Source organism: Adiantum capillus-veneris, chromosome 11 (assembly GCF_014529385.1).
Source record: "Adiantum capillus-veneris isolate H3 chromosome 11, ASM1452938v2, whole genome shotgun sequence".
Classification (NCBI taxonomy): Eukaryota; Viridiplantae; Streptophyta; class Polypodiopsida; order Polypodiales; family Pteridaceae; genus Adiantum; species Adiantum capillus-veneris.
This window is the reverse complement of record NC_140941.1, coordinates 27,568,048-27,575,247: the sequence shown is the minus strand read 5'-3', so window position 1 is coordinate 27,575,247 and position 7,200 is coordinate 27,568,048.

Sequence of the window (7,200 nt, the reverse complement as noted above, 5' to 3'; positions counted from 1 at the left end):
TGGGGCAAGAACGATAGCCATGTCCTTGCTCCCCACACTTGAAACATTTATGGTCCTTGCGAAAAGCTTCAAGCTCTTCAGGAGAGAGTTTGTTTTTACCTTTGTAAACTCCCTTCTCCTTGGACCGATTGTTGTTGTTGTTATTGTTGTTGTTGGAAGTGCCTTGGGAATTATTTTGTGCATTGGATTTCCCCTTTGCATCATTTTTATCTTTGTTTTGCATGGGCTTGACATTACATCTAGCCCCTTGATGGAAATTGATGCGTGAAGCAACCATGGTGTGATGGATTACTTCGGTAATAGTACCAGGCCGTTGAGAGTTGATGTATTCGGCCATCTCTTCAGTTAATCCCGCACAGAATTGCTGTCTTTGCTCGGCAAAGTCTATCTTTTGAAAGACAGTAGCTTTGAGATGTAAATCCCAAAACTTGTCTACATACTTGTTGATAGACTCATGAGAGAGAAGCTTCAAGCCACGCCATTCGGTAAGAACTTTATCTTTAGTATCGCTTGGAAGAAATTGCTTCATGATGGAAACTCGTAGAGTTTTCCATGTCTTTGGGGCTTCTCCATTGCCACGAAGGCTAGCCCACCATTGACGAGCTAATTTTTGGAAGTGCATAGCTTCATGGCGTAGCTTGGAGGACTCTGTGAAGACCTCGTCCCCAAAGGCCGCATCAAATTGCTGGATGAAGGCCAACACTTTGTCGGTAGCACCAAAGGTGCCATCGTAGGTGAGAAAAGAGATACTCTTTCCTCCCTCCTTGAACTTCTTTAGCTTTTGTGACCTTCGCCATGCAGGAAATGATTTGCGATGTCCTCCCCTCTTGTATTCTCTAGGAGAATAGCCATAACTTTCATCGGAAGAGGAGGAAGGTGAAGAAGAAGGAGAAGAGGGTGACCTCTTCCTAGCCCTTTTCTTCCTTTGTTTCCTCTCTTGCCTTTCAGAGTGATGAGGAGAAGGACTATAGGTTGCTCTTTTCCTCTTGGGAGGAGTAGGTGATCGTTTAGACTGCCGTCTTCGTGGAGCCACCTCTTCAGAAGAACTTAGACTTTCATTGATTTCTTTCTCTGTGGATTCCTCCTCTCGAATGGGAGAGAGTCTTCTTTTGGGGGTCTCTTCAAGAGGCCTCCTAAGCTCTCTCTCCTCTGGGAGAGGAAGGGAAATTCCATAAGCACGAAGTTGTTGAGTAACTTCGGCTTGCAAAGCAGGGTTGCCCATAGCTTGCTGCAACCTAGCGACGAGATAATTCACAAACATGGGAGAATCATCATTAGAACCTTCATGTGAAAAATCAAAGCTATCAATGTTCATTCTACTCTCTTGATTATTGTCAGCCATGTTAACAAAATTTATGTTTATACTTAGTGTATGCTTTGGCAGCTCAAAACCTTAGTTGCCACTCCTCTTAGCCTTTGAAAATCGGCTCTTAAGTATCTACACCCACGGCTCAAAGTGGTTAACTATAGAGAGTAGAGGAGTAGGTCTAACATAGCAGAGTTGCCAAGGGCTAGATCCTTTCGGACTTCTTATGGCTCAATAATGGTAAAGCCGTAGGCAAGTCTAAAAAGACTCCATTATTAAGTCCAAAGCTCCCGAGGTGTGCACCATCCCCCACATAGTGGGCTTAAGAAAACCGATATAAGATCCCAGTTCCACTTACTCTATTATAATTAACAACATCAACCATTTATAGGCTACTTAAAGACCTCTCTTCTTAAGCAAGAAAAGAGAAACCAAATGCTCTGATACCAATGTAATGGAATTTGCCTATTCAATTTGAGAGTAGCGGAATTTAATGAGAGTACTTTCAAGAAATGATTTTGTGAGCATAGCGGGTAGACATAATTGAAGATAGCAACATAATTATAGCAATTAGTTAACTTGGCATGGACAATAATTTTGCAAGAAGATAATTTAGAGAACATTACAGCAGTTGAGGACCGGATTTATGTGGAACGGGGCCCCCCTCCAATAGGCATTTGTATTATGATTTCTCCCATAAAGAGAGACTTGTTACAATACATTCTTTGTGTTCCTTGTGACCTAGGTGAAGCAATGAAGATGGAAAGCTTCATGCATCACCATCATAGCATAACCTAAACTTGAAGAAAGCTTTAACTATACCAAGCCTCAGTCCCAAGACCTCAAACACCTTCGAAGGTGGAGAGAGCTAGTAGGGAATGAGGGTAGGGAAGAGGAAGAAGAAACATTTCATACGAGAAAGAGCTTGTTCCTCACTTATCATAACTCTTGTGCTAGCATACATAATAGCATAGTAATGAAGAAGAAATAGATGGCAAGCTCAAGAATTAAATCATGGCTCTTGGATGGATTTGCACTCCATAGCCAAGAGTGTTGGTGTAGGCTCTCAACCTCTACTTGCTTGGAGAAGGAGAGGGAGCTCTTGCACTTTGCATAGTACACAATGAGAGTGTTTGTGAGTGTATGTGGGTGAGTATACCCCCTAAGCACCCCCCTAGCTTGCTTGGGTCGACCCCCCCTTGTAGCTCATGCTTGAAGCTCATTGGACCCCTCCAGGCCTAGCCAATCACAAGCAGGAGCCATTACAAGCAACATGGGTAGCCTTGGGACAAGTGTCCCCCTTTCCCCTTTGAGAGAGAGGACTTGATAAATGCAAAATCAATTAATTAAATATCCTAAATTATCATTGGACCCCTCGGGTGGCCAACCAATAAGCTTCAGGCACACCATGAAGGCAACATGGGGAGGAACTTGACAAGTGTCCTTGCTGCCTCTTCAAGCTGGGGCTTCCCTTGTGTGTGTGTGTGTGTGTGTGTGTGTGTGTGTTCTCTCTCATCCCCCCCCCCTTGTAGGCTCACCCCCCTCCTTGTAGGGATATTTTTGACTTTGGATGAGCAAGCCCCTTAGTCATCAAGCATGACTAAGCACTTGAAGTAGGGGGTGTTCCCACAAGCATCTTAGGCAAGCTTCTCAAGACACCTCAAGCACCTTAATCATGCACCAAGTCAAGCACCTCAAGCATGGAGCCAGTCAAGGACCTCAAGCATCTTAATCAAGCACCTCAAGCATGACAAGCACCTCAAGCAAGAAAAGCACCTCAAGCACGACAAGCACCTCGAGCTTGGGCCGGGTTCCCACCTGAAGCTCAGCCCTAGCTTACCTAAGGTCAAAGGACTTTTACACACATTATTGGGGGTCTTCAATGAAGATAACCCTAAGGTCTTATGCTCCATTGGTTAGCCTTGCTCTTGATAGACCATCTCCCATTTGGGCCCCTTTACTATTGGCCCCGTGTTGAAATAGATCTATAAGCACATATCTATATCTTAACACTTGTTCCCATTTATTCTCCCACATTAAGTGATCAATTTAATATGAGAAATCATTTGGGTTGGTTAGATATTAGATTTTATGACAAATAGTTCAATTATGTCTTATTAATTATAATAAAACAGCTACACACACACACACACACACACACACACACACACACACACACACACACACACACACACACACAGTTATGGCTAGTTTTGGCATGATTGAAATTTCCTTGATATATTTTGCTGGGACTGTTGATCGGTGGTGCCCTTGGTGTATATCCATCTTGGATTGACTTAAAGTTTTTTTGGTACCTAATGGTATCTAAACCTTGGTGTAAAAATGGGTGGACGTTTTGCCTTGCTAGGATAAGCTTTGAACCTTGGATGAAATGGATGGCTTGAATTTACTAAAGGGTGGTACCTTTATGGTACCTAACCCTTATAGTTAATAGGGGTTATGTGCTTGTGGAAGGATTCATGGCTCTGCATACCCTGTCATGCTTTGCTTTAACACTAGGTTGGTAATGGGACACTTTTATGTCCTGTTAAGTGACCATTTTCCTTGAATTATGTCAAGAGTTTCAAAATGGATTTGAGGTGCTATCTATCTAAAAAGTTGTCTTATGAGCTGAAAAAAACTCGAATTTTTTTTGGAATATCAATTCCATCTTTAACCTTGTCTTTGCACAACATTTCACAACCTAAACTGTGTGAAAAAACGGGTCTTGTTTTTGGCTTTTTTTTCAACTTTTTGCAACTATACCATCTAGAATTCATGTTTGTGAGGTCTATAATGCTAGAGAACTATCTTTAGTAGTCCTCAATATGTCCTGATGCTTCTAGGGAGAAATAAATGTTAAAGTTGTAAGTTATGACCAAATTACAAAAATTGTCAAATCCTGTTTTTTAGCCAATTTTAGCTCTTCTATGATTTTTTTGGTGACTTTCATGATATCCAAATGCACTTTTGATTTTCTATGTCGCATATTGTAACATAAAGCTAATATTCCTTGAGTTTGTGGCACCTAATATCCTATTTTGCATAGTAAACAACGATGGTTGATTTTTTCAATTATAGAAGAAAACGAAACATTCTAGTATATCAACTATAGCTTTTTCAATATTGTTAGTTTCTTGTGACAACTACATGCATTTTGTAGGTAGTAACCATATCTAGTTATAAGAATCAAATTTGGCTAGATATTGAATAGTTTCTATGGGATTTTATAACTCATAATGTTGAACCCAGTTTTTTCATGTTTGCTGTATTTATTAGCACTTCATCTTTGTCCCCAAGCTGATTCCCCTTGGTAAGAGATGTATTATTCTTTTGGCATGCTCCATGGATCCTTATCAACCTAAAGGACAATAAGGAACTAAGAAAACATGCATATATTATTTGTATTGAGCGTGGCTATAGAAACTTTGATGATAGGTTTGCAGAATGGTAAAAATTCAACTTTTTTGTACCTATTTCTTTTGGCAAAACAAAAAATTGTGAGTGAGAAGCAATCATATGTTCTGATCACCAAACCATTGAAGTTAACTAGGGAATTTATCTCAAGTCCTATAAAAATCCCTAATCTTATTTTTATGCAACAAAATGTAAGAAATGTCTGTCTTGATAAAAATGTACTGGTCCATCAACTTTGGAGGCTTGGTGTGACCAAAAGATGAGAAATTTTACAAGTTTCTTATTTTTTCCATGTGTAATAGGCCTTGAACTATAACCTCATGAAAGGATTTTACAAAATGAGTGGATCTACTATGGTTTTGGAGGTTTTTTTCAAAACCCTGAAAGGACACTTTGATGTCCTGTTAGGTTACCAACCTAGTGTTAAACCCATGGTGGCTCCCTCCTGGAAGATCTTCGCTACTGTTCTATCTCATCCCCCTTTCTCTCTCGCTCTCTCTCCCTTATCTGTACGAAGCGATGCTGGTTACATCTACCTCTTGAGGTTGGTCCCACTTTACTGTGCTAGTGGTAGGCTACCACTAGCTCCAAACGTGCTCCTCCCCCCCCCCCCCCCCTTTCTCTCTCTGTACTTGGCGGCGTTGATGCACCATTCACATAATGAGGTCGGGCCCGCTTTACAACCATGAAGGAAGGTGCTACCTGCTCCAAACCCTATAAAAGGTGAGCTTTGCAAGCTCACTTAGCATTGGTAGTGTGTGTGTGTACTTGAATGTAATAGTCTGTACATTAGGATTGTATACGTCCTTTCCTACTAAGAGGTAGTGTTAAGTATTGGATCTATGGAAAAGGGAAAGGAGAAGTAGGCCATTGTGGAGCTGGCCACTCCGACTCAATCTCAGGTGAATTTTGGCATTAAAATGGACTACTGTCTGATTGTTTGATGGGTTCTAATTCTCTATTTGGTATTCTCATGCATATGCCAGTAGAGGTACTTGAATGACAACTTATGCTATATCATTTTAGTATTTAGTGATGTCCGAATGGTGTGGTTTGTTTCACTTGAAGTTATGGTGCTATTCCTCATGCATAGATTGTAATGTCACTTCTACTGAGCCTTTTATGTTTATGGCTTGGTTGGTTTATTCACGCTTAGGAAATGCTTTCAATTTATTGATGAATCATTAAGAAGTGCAAATGTTTGTATTTGCGGCCTTGGTTTGTGGTTTCCTTTCAAAAGTGCAGGGTTCTTTGTACACACACACACACACACACACACACACACACACACACACACACACACACACACACACACACACACACACACACACACACACACACACACACACACACACACACACACACACACACACACACATTGATACTATAAAAACTTTTTTTCTTTTTTTCTCTTTCTACATGAAATTTCACACAACCCCCCCCCCCCCCCCCCCCTCTTAAGCACTGATGGGATACTGACTCATAGCATGCCACTTATGACCTATGGGAATATGCCCTTGCATAACATTTTCTCTCCTAGAGTAATGGGGGTGAGTGAAAACGCCGGGCTCTCATTACAAATGGTAGGAGGCCTGCGCATTCTGGCTATGGATCTCCCCTTGCAAGGCTTTCTGTGCATCACTTGATGACCCTACACAGCAGGGCGGCTTGCCTCTCTCATCGATCACGCTCAGGAGTATGCAGTCCAACCTATACAAAAGGTGAGGGCGCACCTTGCCCCTCACTTAGCCTGTGTGTATTTTTGTTGTTATGACTAAAGGCGGTATACCGTTTGCTTCACTGTCCGAGCTATGGAGCTCACTACTCAAAATACTCAGGTTTTTTTCTAGGCCTTTTTACCTCACGCCTGCGCTTAAGAAAAAACCTTTGAACATTGGTTATCTGTTGCTTCTAGTAGTAAAACATGTGGTTGATACTGCTTACAGTAGCTCTCATAGCATAGCGATGAACTGTATAACATTCATTTTCTTAGGGGTTTTAATTTACTAATTTGTTTTGGCAATACTCTGCGTAGACTGTTTTTTGACAAAAAACCGCTGTAGCCCTTAGATATGGTAGCAAGGCATTTTCTGATTGATTAAAAGCACACCTAATGGGACTTATTAGAAGGATTGGGGGAATTTGCTGTTGACTGGTCCTTTGGAAAAAAAACTTTGCATCATTGGTTCTCTTGGCATGGCTTAAGCCGCTGCAGGTCTTGCCCTTTACCAACCTAACTAAGGTTTTTTTCAAAAACGAAAGGGCTATGTTTTAGCCGATACAGGCTTTTCTTTGGGCTCTGTTTTAGCCGAAACTGGTCTTCTTTGCACTCTGTTTTTAGCCGACACTGGTCTTCTTTTTGCAGGCCTAACAGTAACCAAACATTATAATTTTTTGTGTATGAATGGCTAATCGCTTGGTTCTTTAAAACAAAGAGGGGGTAAGTATATAGCTAATGCATTTTAGCTCTGGCCTGA